This window comes from Peromyscus californicus, unplaced genomic scaffold (genome assembly GCF_007827085.1).
Source record: "Peromyscus californicus insignis strain IS unplaced genomic scaffold, ASM782708v3 Scaffold_7__1_contigs__length_154581171, whole genome shotgun sequence".
Classification (NCBI taxonomy): domain Eukaryota; kingdom Metazoa; phylum Chordata; class Mammalia; order Rodentia; family Cricetidae; genus Peromyscus; species Peromyscus californicus.
This window is the reverse complement of record NW_026294595.1, coordinates 131937804-131960439: the sequence shown is the minus strand read 5'-3', so window position 1 is coordinate 131960439 and position 22636 is coordinate 131937804. Positions and strand designations below refer to the sequence as shown.

The window sequence follows — 22636 nt, the reverse complement described above, 5'->3', positions numbered from 1 at the left end:
TGACTCCCCTGCCATGATGGACTGTGCTCTTGAACTGTGAACCAGACCCTTTCTCCTCTTGTCAGAGTGTTTTGTGACAGCAACAGGAAAAGCAACTAAGATAATCCCTGTCCAAAACATGGAAGAAGATATTTCCAAATCAGGTGACAAGGGATTTATATCTAGAAGATATAAAGAACCCTAGACCATTAAGATAGCTCAGAGAGGTAAAGGTGTTTGCTACCAAGCCCAAAGATCTGAGTTCAGCTCCCAGGACCCACATGGTAGAAAGAGCAGAACAACTCCCCAAACTGTCCTCTGACTATCACACACAGGCCATGACACTTGGGCAACACACACACACATCCCAAAGGAAAGAAAAAAAGGAAGGAAGAAAGGAAGAAAGAAAGAAAGAAAGAAAGAAAGAAAGAAAGAAAGAAAGAAAGGGAGGAAGGGAGGGAGGAAGGAAGGAAGGAAGGAAGGAAGGAAGGAAGGAAAGAAGGAAGGAAGGAAGGAAGGAAGGAAGGAAGGAAGGAAGGAAGGAAAGAAGGAAGGAAGGAAGGAAGGAAAGAAAAATCAATGTTAAAAAAAAAGTTCTGTCTGGGTGGTGGTGGTGCGCATCTTTAATCCCAGCACTTGGAGGCAGAGGCAGGTGGATCTCTGTGAGTTTGAGCCCAGCCTGGGCTACAGAGGGAGTTCTAGGACAGCTAGGGCTATTACACAGAGAAATCCTGTTTTGGGAAAACAAAAAGAAAAACAAACAATTCTAAGTCTGGAGCGATGCCTCAGTGGTTAAGATCCCTTGCTGTCCTTACAGAGGACCAGAGTTCAGTTCCCATATCAGGCAGCTCACAACCACTGGTACCCCCCAGTTCTAGGGGAACTGACAACTTCTCTGGCCTGGAGGGAACCTGTATTCATGCACACACACACACATAAATCCTGGACTGGTGGCTAAGGGGCAGAGCACTTGCTGGCATGAGTGGGGGCCTAGGTATAAACCCCAGCTCTACAAATGGACAATAATCACAGTCCAATTTAAAAATGGGCAAAGGACACAAACAGGCATTTCTCCCAAGAACCAACCTGCAGCCCACATGGACAGAAGCGCATCGCCAGCACCCACAAGAAAAGGCAAGTCAGTCATGTGAGATGCTGTGTCCCACCCACAGAACATCTGTCATCAGAAAGGCAGCCAGCACCAAGCACTGTCAAGAACATGGGCACTGGGACCTTCCTCTATAGGTGCATCGCTTGATGCCCCCACTTGGAAAAAGTCTGGCCTTCCTTTAAAAGGTTCCATAGAGACTTACCACGCCATTCAGGAAGTCCACTCCCAGGTACACATCAGCAGCAATTACAAGACACAATCACACAAAAACCCACACCGCACACAGGGCAGCACTCACTGTGGCCTCACACTGAAACAACCCAACGCCCATCAACTGACGAACTTGTGAGCAGAATGTGCACCTGCTGGGTACAGCCAGGGGAGTAACACTGGGCTTAGGGCTCACTGCTGTGCCCACCCACTCGGAAAGTCTAACTTTCTCCTCTTTCCATCTCCCATGGCTTGGCACTCGGGCACTACTGGGCATCCTTACTCCATCTGAAGCATTCCCTAACTCCATTAGGCTGGCTGCAGATGTCCATCACAGAGCCCACCTGGATTCCTGCCCTCCAACTCAGGAAGCCATGATTTTCCCTTATTCTTATCCATCTCCCTCCTGCTGGCACCTGAGGTCTTCAGTCTGCCTATCCTGTTGTTTTTCTCTCAAACGCCAATAAAATTGCCCTCTGGTTTCAAAATAAAATGAATACATCAGAGGGACATGGTAACTTCCATGTCCATCACAGCAGTATTCATAATAGCCAAGAAACAGCCCAATATCTACCAATCAATGAGTAAAAAAAGGAGGAAGCTCTGTCATTTGAATCAACACAGACAGAACTGGAGGACATGTGGGAAGTGAAATATGTCAGGTACCAAAAGTCCCACCTGATCTCACTCACATGTGGAGCCTCAAAAAGTTACTATCAGGAGCTGGAGAGGCAGCAGTTAAAAGTATTTGCTGCTCTTGCAGAGGACCCAAGTTCAGTTCCCAGCATCCATATGGTGATTCACAACCATCTGTAACTCCAGCTCCAGAGAATGATGCCCTCTTCTGGCCACCTCAGGAATCTGCACTCACAAACACATGCACACACACATACACATATTTAAAATAAAAATAAATGTTTTGTTTTAAATGTTGACATCATGAGAAATGGCTCAGTGGTTAGGAGCACTGGCTGCTCTTCTAGAGGTTCTGGTTCCAATTCCCAGCACTCACATGGCAGTTCACAGCAGTCTATAACTGTAGTCCTATGAGATTCAATGCCTTCTTCTGGAATACAGATATATACATGCAGATAAAACATCTATATACATAAAATAAATAAAAATATTTTTTAAAGAAGTGTTGAGTGGCACACGCCTTCAATCCCAGCACTCGGGAGGCAGAGGCAGGCAGATCTCTGTGAGTTCGAGGCCAGCCTGGGACACAGAGTGAGTTCCAGGACAGGCTCCAAAATTACACAGAGAAACCCTGTCTCGAAAAACCAAATAAAGAAAGAAGTGTTGAAATCACAGATGCTGTGATAGAACAGTGTTTACCAGAGGATGAGGAGGAAAGAGAAAATAAGGGGATGGGAAAGATAGATCAGTGTGCAGAATGTTCTAGGACTAAGGTCCCTGTGTGCCTGTCACTGAACAGCTGGGTGTCAACAGGTAACAACACACTGCCCATTTCAAAAAGCCACAAGGAGTGATTCTGAATGTTCTCACACAGAGAAACGCGCGTATGCGCGCGCACACACACACACACACACACACACACACACACTGAGGCTTAGGATGGAGCAATTGCCTAGCAGGTGTGAGAGAAGGTTCTATCTCAGCACAGAATCAACCAATCAATCACGTTATCCATAAACAATTTTATGTAAATCTAAAGATATTTTTACTACATTTCATGCTTTGAGATTTATTTATTATTTTATGCGAGTGTTTTGCTTGCATGTATATCTGTGCACCTTGTGCACACCTTGCACTTAAGGAGGGCAGAAGAGGGAGCTGGATCTCCTGAAATTGGAGCTACAGGTGGTTGTTAGCCATCATGTGGGTGCTGGGAATTGAACCCAGGTCCTTTGGAAGAGCAGCCAGTGCTCATAACCACTGAGCCATCTCTCCAGCCTCTACAGTTTGTGTGTATGTGGCGGGGGGGAAGGGGGGATGCTCCTGCCACTGTGTGCACGTGGAGGTCAGAGGACAACTTGGAAGAGTTAGTTCTCTCCTACATGTGGGCCCCGGGGAGCACACTCAGGTTGTCAGCCTTGGTGACAAGCTTCTTTACCCATGGAGCCATTTCGCCAGCCCTCAAAAACATTTTTTTTTTTTTAACAGTTGAGCAACTTTACCACCAGCATTTATTTGCATAGTCCTTTTTTACATACGTCATCTATAAAAGCATTGAAAACAATATCTATAGGATTTTAAGAGGTAACTTTAAGTAATACTATGGAATATTTTTATAAAATTTTAACAGGAGGATACTTTTTTACAGATCTTTTTTTTAATTTATTTTAATTTATTTTGCAATACAATTCAGTTCTACATATCAGCCACGGATTCCCTTGTTCTCCCCCCTCCCGTCCCCCTCACCTTCGCCCCCAACCCCCCCCCCCCCCATTCCCATCTCCTCCAGGGCAAAGCCTTCCCCACAGACTGAGATCAACCTGGTAGACTCAGTCCAGGTAGGTCTAGTCCCCTCCTCCCAGGCCGAGCCAAACAATCCTGCATAGGCCCCAGGTTTCAAACAGTAAAGCACAGGGACAAATAGCCAAATGAATGGAAACACATGAACTATGAACCAATGGCTGAGGGGTCCCCACTGGATCAGGCCCTCCGAATAGGTGAGACAGTTGATTGGCTTGATCTGTTTGGGAGGCATCCAGGCAGTGGGACCAGATCTTGTGCTCATTGCATGAGTTGGCTGTTCAAAAACATTTTAATGTGTTTGAAATAGATCTATGTGGGGTCTGGGGAGATGGCTCGGTGGGTAAAGTGTCTGCTATGAAAGCATGAGGAGGACCTGAGTTCAGATGCCCGGCACTATATAAAGCCGGGCATGGCGGCACATGCCTGTGACCCCAGGGATGGAGGCAGTGACAGGCAGATGGCGGGGACTTTCTGACCTTGTGTAGCTAAGACAGTGAGAGGCAGGCTCAGTGACAGACACTATCTCAAAAAATAAGATGGTACATGCGTGATTGAGGAAGCCGTCAAATCCAGTCTCCAAGAACGCATGCACACCCACACACCCACTCAGAGAGAGACAGAGGTCAGAGACAGACAGACAGACAGAGGGCATATCCAAACAACGAAATATTATTTGATAAGAGGAAGTCTTGGCACAGCTGGATACATGATGCCCCAACTAAGCAGATCTTGAAAATATTATGCTAAGTGAACGGAGACAATCAACTCTGATGAGACCATGTGATGTACCCCTTCAAAAGGATTAATGCCATGGGAATTTATCTTATATCATTGTGATTTTTTTTTTTTTTTTTTTTTTGGTTTTTCGAGACAGGGTTTCTCTGTGTAGCTTTGCGCCTTTCCTGGGACTCACTTGGTAGCCCAGGCTGGCCTCGAACTCACAGAGATCCGCCTGGCTCTGCCTCCTGAGTGCTGGGATTAAAGGCGTGCGCCGCCACCACCGCCCGGCTCATTGTGATTTTTTTTAAAGTTATTCGGGAAATCAGTGTTCACCCAAGAGATTGGCAAACTGATACTTCTATAATTCAGCCTCAAATCCAGTAACATCTCCAGTCTGGTAGGAGGGAGGGGAACCAGGAAAGGTAGCACCCACAGCTACTGTTTCTCCAAGAGACACTCTGTTAACACTACCCAAATTAAAACTGCAGAGTTATACATGAGTTCATGACCATTCTGGGCTACATAGTGAGCGGAAGGCCAGCCAAGGCTACAGTAAGTTGTAAGTCAGCCTGGGTTACACAGTCAGTTGGAAGTGATCCTGTGCTTTATAGTAAGTTGGGCTACCCAGCCAGTTAGAGGTTAGCCTGGGCTACAGTTAGTTCACAGCCAGCCTAGACCACATGAAACCCACCCCCCTGAGTCAGAAACTGACATTTACCCAGCTTACCTGCCTCCGATCAGATCCTGGCTCAGCCTGCCATGGTTGCACAGGCCACTCGGTGCTCTCGGTCTCCGTATTCTGTCCTGCAGAAGGATGTTTGTCAGTGACATCTCCACATGGATGTGGTAAGCCACAGTCTCTGCCAGCGATCAATGTTACTATGGACACCAGGTGACTGTCCTAGTCACCCAGAGCCTTAGAGGGGGTGTGCGTGCGTGCGTGCGTGCGAGAGCAGCAGAGAGCAGGCAGGCTTCCTGCAGAGGCAGCCCCACGAAGGGCTGCAGGGAGAAGGGTCCCCACAGTAGGGATGGAGTCTCTGGCAAAGGGGGTCTTTCAGTCACCCATCCCTGAATGGTCACCCAGCTGGCTGCAGCCAAGGGATGGGGCACACAAAGGAAGAACCAGAGAGGGCGCTGTGACCAGCAGAGCTTTCCCCAGCCCCCACCCCACAGATCAGGAGAGGGACTGTTCAAAGTCACCTAGCACTCTCAGCCCTCCCTCCTCTCCCCTAACCCAGAGGACAAACCCCAGAATCTATCTAAATTGGGGGCTCTCAGAGGAGGGTGACTCCCAGGGACAGACACCATGCTAAACAGTACACTCCATGCATGGATCCAGGATGCTCCACCCAACCCGTGTGGTCAGCTCCTTTCTGTAGATGAGCAAGCTGGAGCACAAAGAGGTTTACAGCAGCTAAGAGACAGCATTAGAAAGCAAGCGTGGATTGTCTGGGATCCACAGTCTCCTATACTCCAGGGACCATCCCATGGTGACTAGCCTGCGTCTGCCATTGTCCATTCTCCCTTGGGCTGTTCCCAGCCAGGTCAGGACACCAGCAGCACCACTGAGCACTGGGAAAGCGGGCATGTCTGCCATGTAGGAATGAGTAGGAGGTGGCAGGTAGATTGGGCAGTGCAGGGGTCCCCACAGGCATCTACTCAGCCAGGTCAAGGGAGCATCATGGTTTGGGGTTTGGTGTCATTCTTGGGGGCAGCACCCTAACCCACAGGCTGCGTCGGCAAGGGACCTCCCTCGGACCTTCACTGCCAGCTCCCCAGTTCTCCCAGGCCCTGGGCACAGGGACAGACACACAGCCATATCTGTCTGCAGAGCTGCCAGGAAATACTCAAAGAAGCTAAGTCAGGTGCCTGGGCCACCATCTGAGGTCCCAGCTATCTTCCAGCCCTCTTCCCAAGGTCACATGTCGCAGCTGACTTCATGGGGAGCCTTAAGCTCATGGGCCAGCTCATTTTCCCAAAGGGGAACAGAGACCAGACAGAAAGAGGGGTACACACCACAGGCCCCAGGAGCCAGGCCGCCACAGCCTCCCAGACAGAGGGGCGTGGCACCAGGAGCCTGTGGGACCAAAGGATGGGCTCCCAGCTGACATTCTGACAGGTCCCAGCAGTGGCCTCCTGTTGTGGGTCAAAGGACCCGGGAGGGCATCACCCATCTCACAGGAGGGATCCTCCCAGCAGCATTCTTGAGGGGAAGCTCCCTGACTCTGTCTTTAGCGTTACCATGGGAACTGCTTGGGTTGCCGTCCACAAGCAGCTTAACAATGTGGAAAGGATGAAGGACTAAGGAAATATGTGCAACAGCAGTGATGACTGAGACTTACTTAGCATCTACTGAATACCCCCACGGGGCCTCATATAGCCCAGGCTGGCCTCAAACTCACTACGCAGCTGAGGATAACCTTGAAGTTCCAACTCCTGCCTTCACGTCCCAAATTCAGCTTACACGGTGGTGGGGACTGAACCCAGGGCCTTGAGTAAGCACTCTCTCACTCAGCGGCACCCCCAGCACCTTTCATGAGTTTTCTTGAGATAAGAGTCATGCTAAGTAGCACTGGGTAGCCTAGAATTCAGAATGTAGATCTGGCTGACCCTGAATTCAGAGATCCACCTGCCTCTGCCTCCCTCCTAAGTCCTGGAATTAAAGGTGTGTGCCACCATACCAGTCCTATGTGTCATTTTCCCCCCTTTTTCAAGACAGGATTCCTCTGTATAGCCTTGCCTATCCTCACTCTGTAGACCAGCCTGGCCTTGAACTCACCGAGATCCTCCTGCCTCTGCCTCCCAAGTGCTAAGATCAAAGAAAGTTGTGCGCAAGCACTGCCTGGCCCTTTGTGTGATTCTTCAGCCCATTTTACAGATGAGAACAGGTAAGTCTAAGGTCCCATCCTGTGATAGCTGGTGACTCCTGTGACAAGCCCCCAGATTTTTCCTACAGCAGGCTGCCTCCAGGGGCTGCAAAAGGCTCTAAGAGCCTGCAGCTGGGCTGGTCTTTCCTGGAACCCAGCTCAGACTCCTGGGAAGACAGGAGCAGTGAGGCGGGGACAGAGCCTCCTATAAGAGCTCACACCACCCAGAATGGAGCCCTCAGCAGCCTGCGGCCTCATGGTTTTACATCTGAAGACAGGGCTCGGGAGACTTCCTGGGGGCCAAGAAACCCTTCCTTTCCCTTCCTTTTCATGCTGTCCCAGAAAAAGGCAAGCAGGGGTGGCAGGGGTGGCTAGAGCCGTCCCAACTTAGTTGAGGAGGCACTGGCTCAAGGCCTAAGGGACACCCCAAGATGGTTTATGAATGAGTTCAGGGAGGTCCCCATCACTGTGTGACCCTAGGCAGGCCACACTTCCTCTGGGCCTCAGCCAGTATCTGGGCACGGTCTCTGACAAGCTCAGGATGAGGGAGTGACCTTCGTGGGATGTGGAGGCAACAAGTTCCAATCTTTCCCCAGCCTCTCCAAGGTCATCTGGGCAGCCTCTCCCCACTGGCAGCAGGCGGATGGGCCCTGAGGGGGGCTGCCAGCCGGCCCCTGCCCACGGTGCCCGCTGTTCCCTGCCAACAGCTCTGGTTGCTTCTCGAGTCTGGGAACACAGTGCCCCCTCCTCCCCGCCCACACCCAGGTGGCATCTCCCTTGGGGACATGGGTGGGCAGGAACACCAAGTGGCCAGGCCCCACAGCACTAGCAGTCCTAAGCTCCACTCCCACCCCTTGGTCCAAAGGTGCCATCTCCTTTCCCTTTCCATGAACTGAGGACAAGGTATTGAACATGAGTGGGGGCAGTGGTCAGCAAGATGGTCCAAACACGCCCCTGCCTGCTGGGGGCTTGCTCCATCTCTCTCCACCCCCTCCCATTACTTCACCCCTAAATGATTCTCCAGCTTCCGGGCCTTTGCACATGCTGCTTCCTCCTGAGGGGCTGATGACGGTCAGTTCCCAACCTCACCTGTCCTTACCCAGGTGAAAAGAGGTGCTCCTCTTTATCTGGGCTAACAGAGCCCTCCCTCAACATGAGGATTAAGAGCAGAACCACCTTGGTTCAAAACCCAGCTCCAACCCTTCCTTACTGTGTGACCTTGGCACAGTTTCTCTACCTCTCTGTGCCTGTTTCCTCTCCTGTATAATCAGGATACACAAACAGCCTACTTTAAAGAAAGGCCATGAGAATAAAGTAAGTTCCTGTCTGTGGAGCCCTGAGAATAGGACCTAGAGCCCAGCAAGCATGCTCGGTGTATCTGCTGCCTATCAGAGCAGTGGCTACTGGGGGGTGGGGGGCACCTACCGAGCGCTAGGCCCCGGGCTTAGTGTGGCCACTCAGCACAGCAGGGAGGCTGCCCATATAACCCACATCAACCTCACCAGCAAACTGTACCAGGGGGAGGGGGAGGCCACTGGTAGGAAGGAACGGTGGGCTTTGGGTAGACTACAGATGCGTGGCTATGCAGAAATATGTACACTCGACGTGGGACACTGGAGATCTACTTTATCACGACATGAGAGAGAGCAAGGGAAGGGCTAGGGGCCAAGGGCTCTGCTGTGGCTCCTCGATACAGAAAGAAGATGGCTACAATGAACAGTGAACTATGCCTGAGTACTCCAGTACTCAGTACCCAAGTACTCCAAGCAGACAGCTATCTGTTCCTCGCCAGCATGTACTGCAGCCCCACACCACTTGCAGCCCACAGACCACCCTGGGCACCAGCTCTGCCCCTCAGAGCCTCCTGCCTTCTTCCACCTCCTTTTCTACCCTGTTCCCCAGACTCTTGATGATGCTCCAACACTCCAAGCATGGCCCTGTCTCGGGGCCTTTGCAATGGCATTCCCTCCCTAGGTTCTCTTCCTGAAAGCTGTAAGCCTACCCTTCTCCCAATGCCAGCCAGTCTTCAGTGTGAGCACCTTCCTGGCTGCCCACCCGTTTCCCCTCCCCGTTTTATGTAGGGTCCACAGCACTTGGCTCCCTCTAGCAGACCATGCGCACTGATCCCTTGTTTGCTGCTGTTCTGGCCGCCCTGTGGGTCAACAAACTGCAAAGGCAGGGACTGTGTCCAGCTGGTTCTCTGATGTGTCTCCAGCCTCCAGAACACTGTCCAGTGCATAGAAGTGCCCAGTGTACATGGCTGGATGATGGATGGATGCTTGGATGCATAGATGACTGCATGGATGGATGCGTGGAAGGATGCATGCATGGATGGATGGATCCATGGATAGATGGATGATGGATGGATGCATGGATAGATGGATGGTGGTGGATGGATGGATGCATGGATTGATGCATGGATAGATGGATGATGGATGGATGCATGGATAGATGGATGGTGGTGGATGGATGATGCATGGATGGATGGATGATGGTGGATGCATGGATGGATGGATACATGGATAGATGGATGATGGTGGATAGATGGATGCATGGATAGTAGGTGGATGCATGGACAGGTAGGAGGATGGATTGGTAGATGGATGGGTGAAGATGACTAGGTAGGTGGATGAATGAAGGACAGACAGGTAGGTGAGTGGGCAGATATGCACATGGATGGACCCCCCTAAGGGATAGGTAGGTGGATGAATAGGTAAACAGGTGGACAGATGGATGGATGGATGGATGGACAAGAAGATGGCAGGGTGGGGATAGAAGAGTGGATAGACAGTAGGTAGACAAGTGGGTGGGTAGTTAGGGGGATGGATGGGCCCAACTTAGAGCCTCCCAGGAAGGAGAGGTAGCCTAAACCACAGGTCTATTCATCCCAGAGGCTGAGCCCCATCCCCTGCTCTCCATGCACCCTGAACTGCACGAGTTCCCAGCAGAGACTCTGACCACCCAGCTTACACAGGCAAAGTAAAATATAAAGCAGCTCCCGTCCCAGGCCCCACCCAGCACAGGCCTGGGCCAGGAACTGGGTGGGAGGTGGGGGAGGTGTCTGCCAAGTGAGTAAGGAGTGAGCAGGAGTGCATGGGGAGGAGGGGAGCGGGCAGATCCAAGGGCCACAGCAGTCAGAACATGCCTGGTCCTGCATTCCCAGTACAAGCATGCTGGGGGCTGTCACGCCTCAAACCGGCTCTGCCAGTGCCGCTGGGCAGAGTGCCTGCAGGCTCCAGCTGGCCCTGGCAAAGGTGGAGGGGGTGGTGCTTTGGGACCCAGGACCTGCAGCCTGGGAAGACACAAGCTAAGCAAGAGGAAAATGAGGCTCACACCGCAAGCCTGGTGCAGACACACTGGTCCCTGTTGCTCTCTTCTGGACTTCAGCCCCTGACCTGGGCCATGAAGAACAAGATCCCTTCCCACTAGGCTGTGTCCTAAGCCTGGACGTCCAAAGTGTCCACACTGCAGCCCTCAGGCCATAGCACCCCAGGCCAGCTATGAATGCAACCTAACACAAAGTTGTAACTTGCTTAAAACAAGATCCATCTCCCTCCCCCCCACCACCACCGCCGCCCCGTTTTGTTTTGTTTATGTAACTCAAGAGTCCCTGGAGCTTGAACCATATAGATGACAACATTGTGTCGCAATGTCAAGAAGCTGGGAACCTGGCTTCCAGGATGAAGGAGGGCAAGGCCAGGAAGTGAGTGGAGCCTGAGCAGGGCAGGGCAGGGCGAGCTGGGCCCTGGGGCTAGGCAGTTAAGTGACTGAGCTAAGAACGCTGTCCGGTTCTGCCAGGCTAGGGGGCCTTCTGCAAACCGTGGAGCCCTTCTGGGCTGTTTCTCCATGTGGAAAGAGGCTTTGGGCTCTGATTCCAAGAACCTTCAACCCCAAGGTGTTGAGAGATCCAAAAGAAACTCCAGCCTTGCTCCAAAGCCCAGCTGTGGACGGGCAGGCCCTCACACCCCAGACACTGACTGAGGCTTCCCCACAGCACTATGAGGGAGAGACTGTTAACAGCAGAAGAAACTGGGGCTCAGTTCATACAGCAGGTTGGAGTCAAGCTTTCCCCAGCCTAGAGGCATACTGAGCAGTCTCCACTTCCCAAGACAAGAAATGGGTATACTTTTAAATTGCTGGCTGGGACTTGGGGACCAGGGTCTGTATTCTCTAAAGCCATAGATCCCCTAGGCCTTGACAGCCCAAATCCAGCCCGCCCTGCTTGTGATCCTGGCCATGGAGAAGGCACACTCAGCCTCCGTTTCCTGTCTTCAGTAGCCCGGTTCCAAACCTTGTCAATCCCAGCTCCAAACACTTCCGATCCTTCTCTCATGCACCACCAAACTGGAGCAGAAAGCTTCTCAGAAACACTGATCTGAATCCTTCAGCCCTTGACCTCCCCACAGGCCCTACCCTAAAGGAAAGACCAAGTCTGTACAGGGGCCCCAATACCCTCCCGGTCACCACACCAGCCCTACCCTTCCCCTTTTCCCTCTGCTGTTCAGTCAATAGCTCTCCCTTCCCTGGAAACAGCATGCTCCTGCCTCAGGGCCCTGGCACAGGCCATTCTCTCTGCCCGGAGCTTACTCTACCCCACCCCCATCTGCATGCCTCACTCCCTCACTTCCTCTGAGTCTTCAGGGCTCATGTCCCCTACTCCAACAGGCACTTCCATGACAGCACCTCAGCCATCTCCACTCTTCCAGGCTCAGCTCAAAAGAGAGATTTTCAGGGGACTGGAGGGTCGGTCCCTCAGCCTGAGGCTCTGCATTTCTCTTTCCTGGCCTGGATCTTGGCTCTGATGGCAGCCATCTCTGGGTGAGTGCAGGGCCACTTCCACTCGCTCACAGATGGATGTTTGGTGGTTAGTGTTGTATTAAAACTAGTACACAGTGCCTGGCGGTGATGGTGGTGCCGGCTTTAATCCCAGCACTTGGGAGGCAGAGGCAGGTGGATCGCTGTGAGTTCGAGGGCAGCCTGGTCTACAGAGTGAGTTCTAGGACAGCCAGAGCAACACAGAGAAACCCTGTCTCCAAAAAAACAAACAGACGACAACAACAACAACAAAACTAACACATAGCTCGACCAGCTGGACACGTTCAGACAGAGCAGTGTGGCTAAACGCACAGGCCCAGCAAGCGGAAGATTCCTGGGGTGGAGGGATGGAAGGAAGATGGACAGATGGGAAGATGAATGGGTAAATGAACGGATGAATAGTGGACAGAAGGATAGATGCACAGAGCACCCACAGCAGGCTCAGGGTTTGCCAGGGATGCCTGGGCCCCTGAGAAATGGTCAAGACAGGGAAGAGACACTGAGCTCCCCGGCCATAATGGCAAGGCTGTGCAACCCATGGGGTTCCCACCCCCGGCCTCAGAAAACTCCTTCTCCCAGGGGATGGGGTGTAGAGGAGAGGCAGACAGCTCTGCTCCCCAGGGCGGGGGCTCCCACGCTCCATCTGTCTCCCCACAAAGGGGCTTTGTCCTTGGAACTGAGAACCTAGGGCGCCCGGAAGCTGCCCCTTGGCAGCTCAGCAAGGCTTCGGCTCTGAGCCAGGTTCTCCCAGGACTGTACAACACTGGACACAGTCCTCCAGAGGATAGTCTCCATTTCTGTGGGGGGAGAAACTGAGGCTCAGGAAGGCAAAATCACTTAGTCAAGCTCTCCCCAGCTGGAATCAAAGTGAGGCTTCCAAGCCAGGCCTGTTGGGTCCCACAGTAGATAGCTCCCAGACCACGCGGAGCTCAAGAGAGGGTGGACTGTGCCCCGGGAGGCTCACTCAAAAGAAAGGAGGCTGGAACCTGGACCAGAGCCCAGCCCAGGTGCCTGTGGAACCCACCACTGGATCCCCCCATTTCCTGAGGGGCAGTGTGACCAAGAGATGCTGTAAGAGGGGACTGTGGCAAGCCTCCCTGCTCCCCCACCCCACCCAGGCTCTTGCTATTCCCACTCAGCAGAGTTCCCTGGGCCACTGCAGGGAGGCCACACTGCCTGAGTCCGGCACGACCCGCCGTAGCCCTCCCACCTCATAAGGCTGTGTGTAAACACTTCAGCATTACGCTTGGGGTGTCCACAGAGGGCACCAGGTCCAAACCTCAGCTCCCAGTGCTCAGAAGGAGCTTGCACGCTGTACCATCCGGCCCTGATCAGGCTCCTCCTCAACCAGCCGCTGTCCTCCACCCAGTGAGGGGCTTTGATCCCTGTTTTGAATCCCACCCAGCCCTTCTTCCTCCTCTACCCTCCACCCCCTACGCCTGCCCTGCTCCCATCACTCTAAGACAACAGAGTCTGGGTGTGCTGGAATAACCAAGGCCCCTTCTTAGTACCTATGCATGACCACAGCCCCAGGTTATGCACACGCACACGCACACACACACGCACACACACACACTTTGGTCCCTGGGTTCCCTCTGCCTAGCATGCCCTCACTCCTCTCTTTCTCCAACGACCTCTTGCTCACCCTTTAAGTCCTAGGTGTCACCTCCGGGAAGTCCTCCCAGCATTATTAGGCTGCCATTATTCCTGTGGTACCTAGCTCACAGTAGAGCAACCATCAGGGTCTGTACTTAGCTCCCCAGAACATTGCTCCCAGAGAGTCCCAGAGCAGTCCCCAAGACTGATCAAGTTGTCCTGTCCTCCCAAGTCCATCTCCTCTCGGAGCCCGGGAGCGGCCGCCCGTGCGTCACCTCACCCCACCAGGTGGGCATCCCATCACTGGCTCAGACACCATCAGTTACCAATCAGCGCCCTGGCAGGCAGCCCCAAAGGCAGGCAACCCCAAAGGCAGCCAAGGCCTGTTCTGACCGTGATGCCCATGGATCTAAGGTGTGGGCAGAGTGGGTGGAGGGGGAGCTGCCTGCAAATGGCCAACTGGTAACCAAACCCACATTGCTTCTAAAACTAGGGCACAGGATTGAAACGGGAACAGCAGAATTATCCCCAAATAGAATGGTGGCTCATCTGGTTCCGGGCTTTTGGAACACCTGGAGGGGTGGGGGTGGGGAGCAGGAGGCAACTCTTGCAGTGGGGGCCCACCCAACCCACAACCTTCCCCCCTTGGATCCCAGGCTGCCTCACCTGCAAGTCTTGGATCACACCATCCTCTGCCTGGGACAATCTCCCCTTCCTGCCCCTCGACCTCAACCACTGAGGGAAAACTTCCTAAAGCTGTAAGGTATTTAGAGAGGAGGCGCTTGTCATCTTCCAGCTAACCCAAGAGACATGCCTGCCTCTCGACATGGACAAGGAAGAAGCCATTTTCTTGGGCTTCCAGCAGAGGCAAGTGGAACAGGGCCAGCTGATTCAGCCTTCTCTGGGGACTAGGGACAGCTCAGAACAAAGTCCACAGGGCACACCCTGGCCATCGAATACTTAGAAGGAACCTCCCAATGTCACCCCTCAGTGCTATGTGACCCCAGGGAAGTCACTTTACCTCTCTGATCCATCTAGGAACTCACAGGAAGGCAAACTCAAGACTCGGAAGCGTGGGGGTGTTCTAGCTACCCAAGCAGGGAGAGCCAAGCAGAGGCCATTCTCCTTAGCTGTCAAATGAAGTTGCTCACTGGGTTCTGCCTCCCTCACAGCCCTGCTGGGCTGCACAGGTAACTACACACAAGTGCTTTGTGAACTATAAAGTGCTATATCGTTGGGAGTGATAATTACCACACATTTCCTTAGAGGCAGAGAAAACCAGCCTAGAGTCAGGACTTGCCACCTCAGACAGAGCTGGAGCCTTGAAGGACAGCAGAGAAAGGGGAGGACCAGAGATACTTTAGCTGCTAGAGGCCTTGGGCAACAGTGGGGTACCCAGTCAGGTGTAATGGTGGATCCTGTAATTCCAACTCTCAGAGAAAACTGAGGCAGGAAGATTACTGCTGCCAGTCTGGGCTACAAGATGAGTGAGTGCCAAGTCAGTCTAGGCTATATAGCAAGACCTCTCTCTCTCTCTCTCTCTCTCTCACACACACACACACACACACACACACACACACACACACACACCTGCCCAATAAAAGAGGACCTTCCCGGGAGTGGAGAACCTGTATAGCCAAAGGCATGGACACCCAACTATCTAGACAAACATGAAACCAGCCAGTGGCTGAAAGCGCCTGCAGGGTAACCCACAACAGAGATGCATGGGGGAAGGGAGGCTGGGGCGAAGGAAGGAACTCTGTCCCAACAGGTGATTTCTCCAGGACCTATGCAGAGCTCGGACCCTTCTATGAGCCTCTCCTTGCCACCACAAGGAAAGTGCAGCTTGTACCCTGGCCATGTGGACCAGCATGCGGAGCACCCACTGCCCAGATGGCAGATACCTCATAGAAAGGGCTCCACAAGTAAGGGGAGTCTTGGGCACTGGAGGTCATGGGATGGATATGTGATCAGGTTCTAGGAGGGGCAGGGAGAGGCGGGAGCAAGCTTTGGAGTAGCTACACGGAGCTGGCAGGTCCCAATCGATGCAATCCCTCCTAGATGCGTAGGGCAAGACAACCAGAAACCAAGGTAGCCAGTGCCAGCCCTGAGGGTTCCCGGATCAATTTGCCTTTCTGCCTCACCACAGAATCACCTTCCCTCATAGCTTCAAAAGCACCCTGAATGGGCCCTGTGCCCAAGCACTGGACATATACTAGCATGCCCGACAGTCAGGCCATCCTCTCACAGCTATACTAGAGCTACACATATTGGGGAAACTGAGGCACAGAGCAGTTATTTTTCCCCACAAACAGATGCAACAAACAGGTCTCTATGCCAGGATGCAAACCCAGAGCCAATTGCCTCCCTAGGATCTCCTACTCCAGGAGACCACGCACCTGGACCATTCAATATCCACCAGCCACATTACAGGCCCAGGAAGTCAGGGAACTCATACTCTGCCTAAGAAAGATGTCAGCCACACTGGGGTCACAGGGACATTCAGCAGGAATCAGATATCCACAGTCATCCAGACTGCAGAAGTCCATGCTCATATCTCACTTTCTGGATGACTACAGCCACAGTCCTTTGCTTCTCGGGGACCCTGCTCATCTTCCACATAATAGGAATAAAAGCTCCACCCACTCCAGGATAAGGAACAGATACGGTGGGTCACTCTGCTGTGGCCCAGCTTTGGAGAACACAGTGTGTGGATTCTGACATCAGATAAAGCCAAGTGGAGGCCACAAGTTGGACAGAGTGGCCTGAGAGAAGCTACCAGCCTCCAGCAAGACCACCATGCCTCCTGGTGCCACGCCAGCCCTGTTTCCAACCACCAATGTCAGATTCGATCGTGCTGGCTGCACAGTCCAGCAGGCCCAAGGACACCTAAGGACCCATGGCTACCATCACCAATAGTTGGCAGACACCCCACCCATCCTGAACACCCACCCGACTCCAGCTAGGACCCTGACTCAGGTTCTCAAGCATGGGAAGAGCTCCATGACGAAGACACGGAGGACCAGAACAGGAAGAGATATACCACAATCTTTCAATTTCTTCTCGCTTCCTGCTTCTCCTTTCTAGAACTCCTTTGAGTAGTCCTAGGGGAAGTCACTCGCCCCGAGTCCCATAGCAACGAGTGGAGAGATGGGGGTTCTGGCTTCCTGCTCTGGGTTCTCCCTCATTGCCTGGCCCTCTCTCTAGTCAGGCCATCTGACAGTGTTGTGGTCATGGGCAGGCTGGCTGGTGGGGACAGTCCTACATCAAAAGATATTAGCATTTTCTTCCTAGCTTGGCTAACATGCCCTGGGTCTGTCTCCCTTACGTCCCCCACAATGAAGGAGAAGGTCTGAATAGATCAGGAATGACAAACTCATGGCGCATAGACGATGCTTGCTAATCTTCTGCCCAGAGCAGACATTACTAATCTATCACAGCACTGTCTCCCATGAAGCCAACACCGGACGTCAGAACGCTCAACACAGCACTTCAGTTTGTGGAACTGGAAGTCAGAACTTCTTGTCTGAGCCAGAGAAGGGAAAATATATATAATGTACAAAAAAAAATCAGTAGATTAAGCTACTGGGATTACCTTAGCAAAGAGGCTGTGATTTGACTCAGGGCTCACCAGTGGGATGAGGCCTTGAGCAATAGGTCTCCCTCTCTGAGAGCAGTGAGGCAGAGCCAGCTCCAGTGAAGGCCTGTGGGATCCCAGCCTCTCCTTGGCCCTGTCAGCTGCAAGTCCATTTTACAGCTCCAGCCTTGTGTCCCAGGACCAGGACCAGCTGCTAGAGGAGGCGAGACTTCGGCCCATGTCTGGTTCTAACCTGCTCACATTTAGTAAGCCCTGAATGTGTTAGGTACCCCATGTCCATCTTCTTGGGACATCGAGGCAGCCATGAGTCAGTCCTACTTCATGGATGAAGAAACTGAGGCCCCTCAAAGGTGATGACCTCTCCCCAGAAAACCAGAGAGGTTTTTCCCGGAGAGGTGAAAGGTATATGAGAGGCCCAAAGGGCTGTGAAGTCTGGAGGACCACAGAGGGGCAGAAGGACCTCAAACTGAGGCTGTGGCTCACAATGGGGCCTCCACACAGGGTCTCTGCGGGTTTCTGAGACTCCAGTAGCGCCACTCCTGAATGCGGAGTTCAGAGCTCTACAGCCCACCCCTGGATGTCACCTGGGAAACCCTAGGCAAGTGGTCTTTTCTCTCTAGGTCTTAACAACAGTTTACATCCAGAAAGCTAGACCATCTCATGTGCACAACCCCCAGTTCAGCTTTCCGGCACAGAGAGTACAGGGCTCACGGTCACCCAGCACACTGATGTCCTTTATCAACATCCTCTTCTAGACAAGCTCTGCCCAAACTGAGACCTTCACATTCATGCCATCACTCAAGGCCATGGCCACAGGGATGGCAAGGCTGAGCCCAGAGATACCAACAGGCTTCCAATGCCACATACAGCCAACGGGTCCCATTTTCTGGGTATTTAGTAGTGTCAGGCACAGGGCCTTCTCTCAACCCTAGCTGGAAAGGGGGAGATTGTTGGTCCTCGTTTTTAATGAAGAAGCCAAGACCCAGAAAGACACAACGAAGGACCCAAAGATACACAGCAAATGGGACAGTCAGCAGTTAGAACTTGAACTCAGGCCTATCAGACGCACAAGATGATCTCCGGTTTCCTGACTGACCATCCTTGTCCTCCAGCTCACTCACAAGCCCCCCCCCCCCACACACACACACAGCACTGTGCTTCCTGATCCCTGGTTCTCACCGCCTCTTGGCTTCATGGGTTGAACTCCTACTGTACCTTCAGAGCCTAGCCTCATACACTGCCTCCTCTTGAGACCTGAGCAGACCCCCACAGAATACTGGAGGCCATCCTATACATCTATTCCATTAGCTCTGGGCCTTGGCCTCCAGAAGCTGGTTCACACAGCTCCCTGTGTAAAAATGGAGGACAAGAGCCTTCTCAAGGCTTCTGGGAGCCCTCACAGAGACCAGCCCTACTGATAGCAGGCTGTGATTGACAGTCCTCTCTCACGGCTCTCCCCTTGTTTCTCCACAACAGGCATACACTCCCCCAACCTCAGGGCCTTTGCACATACATCTCCCTCTGCCTGGGGCACCTTCCCCTAGCTTCATGCCCAGTTCCCTCCTACACCCTTCCTTCCAAGATTCCTCTGTTCCCTAGGCCCTGCCCTTATCACAGCCATGATTATATACTCATTTATCTGGCCACTTGGCTTATCCTCCATAGTCCAGTTTCTAGGAGCCAAGGACCTGTTCACAGTTTCCCAGCAAGTCCCCAGGCAGATGACCTTCTGAGCAGAGAGGAAGAACACTGGCCCAGCTGCACTCTTGGCTAGCTGGCCACTGCTTCCTGCAGCTCAAACCCCTCCTCCAGGAAGCCCCACAAAGCTATTCACCAAAGTTCACAGGCCCTAGCACATAGTAAGTGCTCAATGAACAAAGACAGCTGAGGACCTGATGGAGAGCAGGGACAAACGTCATTTAACCAAGTCCTCCCTGGACCCTGGGGTTTTAGAGGACCCAGACAAGCCCCATCCCCACCGGGGTAAAAGCTCAAGCAGGAGGCAGCCTGTGTGCTGGAGGCTGGGGGTGGGGGGGAACGGGTCACAACAGGAAACAGGAGAGGATGGGGTGGGAGAGATAGGGTTGCCCTAAGGCTGGAAGAACACGGATGAACATGAGATGGGGGGTGCTCCTATCACTCATTCTCAGTGTGTACCCCAGGATGTAGGCAGGCGGTCAGCTGAGAGCGGTGACACACTGTAAGTCACTCACTTCCCCTTGTGGAAAGGCCACCTCACCGGGACACACCCCATCTCCACTTATGGCTCTGCCAGGTTGGGGGGGATATGGGAGGAGCCTTTTCCAACAATGCCTTGTGCCTGACCCCAAACTACACAGCTTTCGGGTGTCCCTGCTGGTTAAAGGGCAGCCAGCCAGCTCCTCTGAAGTCTAGGCTCCGGTTCCAGCTGCAGACTGAGCTAGCCCCAGGTGGAGTTCAGTGGACTTCAGCATCTCTGGTCATCGTGGCTCCATCTGATGTATCTGTCCGTCCTGTGGTGCCGCGGCTAGCACCAGGGCCTTGGGCACTCGAAGCCTGTGCTCTACCACTGAGTTCCCTCACAACCCAGTTGATCATTCCTCTCTGACAGGACTGAGGCCAATGAGAACTACATTCACACAGCTGTGGGCCGCTGGAGGATGCCCCGCTATTTCGTTCTGGCGGGGCTCTAGGGCACCCTTTGAGGCACAGAGCTACCCTCTTCTGCAGGCGGCTGTACCACAAGCACCCCAGGCATCTTGAGCAGGCTCCAGGATGGGACTCATTTATTGAGTTCCCCGTCTCCATGTATGCCAACTCCTCAGCTGCAGAAGCGCGGGGAATAGTCACCTGAGGACCCTGTCCCTGGCGTGAAGGGTCCAAGGGGCTGCCCCCAGCTCAAATCACGCAGAAAAACAAGAGACTTAGATGCCTGGACTCACAAATCTGGAAAGAGCCCCCACCCCCCACCCCCGCGCGCACCCCGCCCCCATGCCCACCTTGGAAACTGAATCTGACTTCCACCCAGGTGAACCCGTCACCATTGCCTTTATTGGGCAGTTTGTGAGGCTGGAAAGATCTTGTTCAGGGCCTCATAAGCCTCACATGCCTCTGCCCACTTTTCTCCCTCTGAATACCCCAGAGGTTTAAAGGTTACCCAGGGGTGAGCCCCCTCTGTTCACGCCACCCTTCAACCAGCTCAGCAGTCCTGGCCAGGCCCACCCATCACTGAGGAGGACCTTGGCTCAGAAAGCGAAGGCAGTTGTCCCCAAGACACACAGCATGACAAGTGGTGGTCGGTCCTAGTAGGGGACACAAACTCACCTCCAGTACCTGCCCGGGTGGGCAAGCGGACCTAGCGGTGGTAGTGAAACCCCAAAACTTTTGCCAACTTCTGAGCCGGCCGGTCGCTGGGCCTGAGCTGGGGCGAGGCTGGGGGGCTGGGGGTGGCCGAGGACAGAGTGGCCCAGTCTCTTCCAGGCCAGGAGCACCAGGCCCTAACCGAGGCCCCGAGACCCAAGGAGGTCGTGTGGCCGGCAGGGCACCCAGTCCTTCAGGGTCCACCCCACCCCCACCACCCACTCCGGGCCGGGGGCGCAGGGCCCCGCAGCCGCGATCGCGGGCGGCGCCGATCGGCCGGGTTTTCAGATGTGGCCTAACCGGGCCGGGGAGTCCGCGGCCGAGGGTCCCCACGCGCCGGTGCCCCCCGCGCCCCGCCCGGCCTTCCCCGCGCATCCCAACAAAAGGCCGCGCCGGGCAGGTCGCGGGCCGCGGCGGGGAGTGGGCAGGGCGGGAGCCCGCAGCGGGGCGCGGGGCCGGCGGGGCGGGGGCGCTCACCTGCGCGGCGGCCGCGGGCTCCGAACGCGCCCGGGCGGACCCCAACGGGGCGCGCGGCGCTGGCGGGCGGCGGCCTGGCCGCTCCGGCGGGGCGGCCGGGTGGATTCCGGGCCGGGAGAGACAGACCTAGAGAAAGGGAGGAGGAGGAGGCAGCGGCGGCGGCGGCGGCGGCGGCGAGGGGGAGGGAGCGCGCGGGAGGAGGGGCCGCGGTCGCGGCGAGCCGGAGAAAGAAGGAAGCGCGGACCCGGGCCCCGCCGGCGACCCGGGGGACCTGCTGCGCGAGCCGGGCCCGCGCCTCCCGCACCCAGCCCCCTCCCCGCAGCTCCGCCCGCGGGGGCGCCCTCCACGCCACGCGCCTGGCTCGGCCGCCCGGGACCACGTTAGGGTTGCACCCTAGCTACCTGAGCTACGCACCGATGGCAAGCACTGTCTTCCAGACACGGAAACTGAGGCACTGGTTGCACCAGCCTTGCCCTGAGTGCCTTTAAACGGAGACTGGGTTCAGAAGGGCAGAGTGAGGAGGAGAGGCAGCATTATTAAAAATGTATCAAGAGGCGAAATAGTGGCTCGCCGTGTGGCCCAGGCTGGCCTTGAACTTGTGGGAGCCTCCAGCCTCTGCCTACGGAGGGAAGGGACTGCGTCAGGCCAAACCAAAATTCATTTTCAATGCATACAGAGACCATGTACATCTACTGGGCAGTGTGCAGGTAGCCAGCCACTGAGGACAGCTGGACCAGCTGGACAGGAAGTGGAGAAGGAAAATGGGACGAGGGGGGCAGGATGTGGCTTCAGGTTGGTCTCGAAGACCACTCCACACACAATCAGTCCCTGTCCAGGTTCTAGGGCTGCCCCTTAGGGACAGGCAGGGGTCCACCTTTGACTCCTCCTTTCCCCTCTACAAAGATGGGTCTGACCAGCTGTCAATCACCATCTGCCTCCATCGTCCTTTCTTGAAATTGCTCCCATCTCACAGATGGGCAACTGAGATCCAACCCAGTTAATGTGGCACCAGGCCTGAGCTTCTCCTGATTAGAGATCCCTCCTGAAGGGCAGGTTCCCTATCCTCCTAGAATGTAAGAGGCTCCAGCCTCAGGATACAATCTCTCTTCCAGGAGACCAGGAAGGAGCAAAGCTTTGAGTCAGGCTGATCTGAGTTCACATCTAGGCCAGGTAGGTGCCTCAGGGCTTGCTCAGCCCATCAGGTTCCTGTTCCAGCCCCCTCTGAAGTAGGAGTGGAGGAGCTGAAGAACTGGAGGCCGGACTGCTGAGTGTGGCCAGGGTAGCCCACTGAGGCCGAAGAGGGGATGGGGCTGATCAGGGTTCCTCATGAACAGCAGGCAAACTAGCCACTCCTGTTTGCAAGACTTGCTTAAAGATTAACGGCAGTTTCCCAGGACTCCATTCGGCAGGCCCTGGCTGGAGGAGCAGGTTTCTCCGCCCTCTTCCCCGCCAGCTAAAGAGCTGTCTAATGGCCTTTACTGGCCA

General features: G+C 54.1%; 1 protein-coding gene across 10 annotated transcripts in view; it reads right to left on the bottom strand.

The window, feature by feature from the left end:
* Nucleotides 1–21587, bottom strand: part of Src (SRC proto-oncogene, non-receptor tyrosine kinase) — a 50179-nt gene extending 28592 nt beyond the window's left edge. For 6 of the 10 annotated variants that reach the window (XM_052722585.1, XM_052722587.1, XM_052722582.1 and 3 more), the window contains exons 1-2: nucleotides 21152–21419; nucleotides 5187–5263 (exon numbers count right to left, since the gene is read on the bottom strand). The gene's annotated coding sequence lies outside the window, so the exon portion shown is untranslated. Of the gene's footprint in view, nucleotides 1–5186; nucleotides 5264–20638; nucleotides 20879–21151; nucleotides 21420–21565 lie in introns of those variants that run through there. The other 4 variants (XM_052722590.1, XM_052722591.1, XM_052722586.1 and 1 more) reach the window with 3 other exon arrangements.
* Between the last annotated feature and the right edge of the window lie 1049 nt (nucleotides 21588–22636).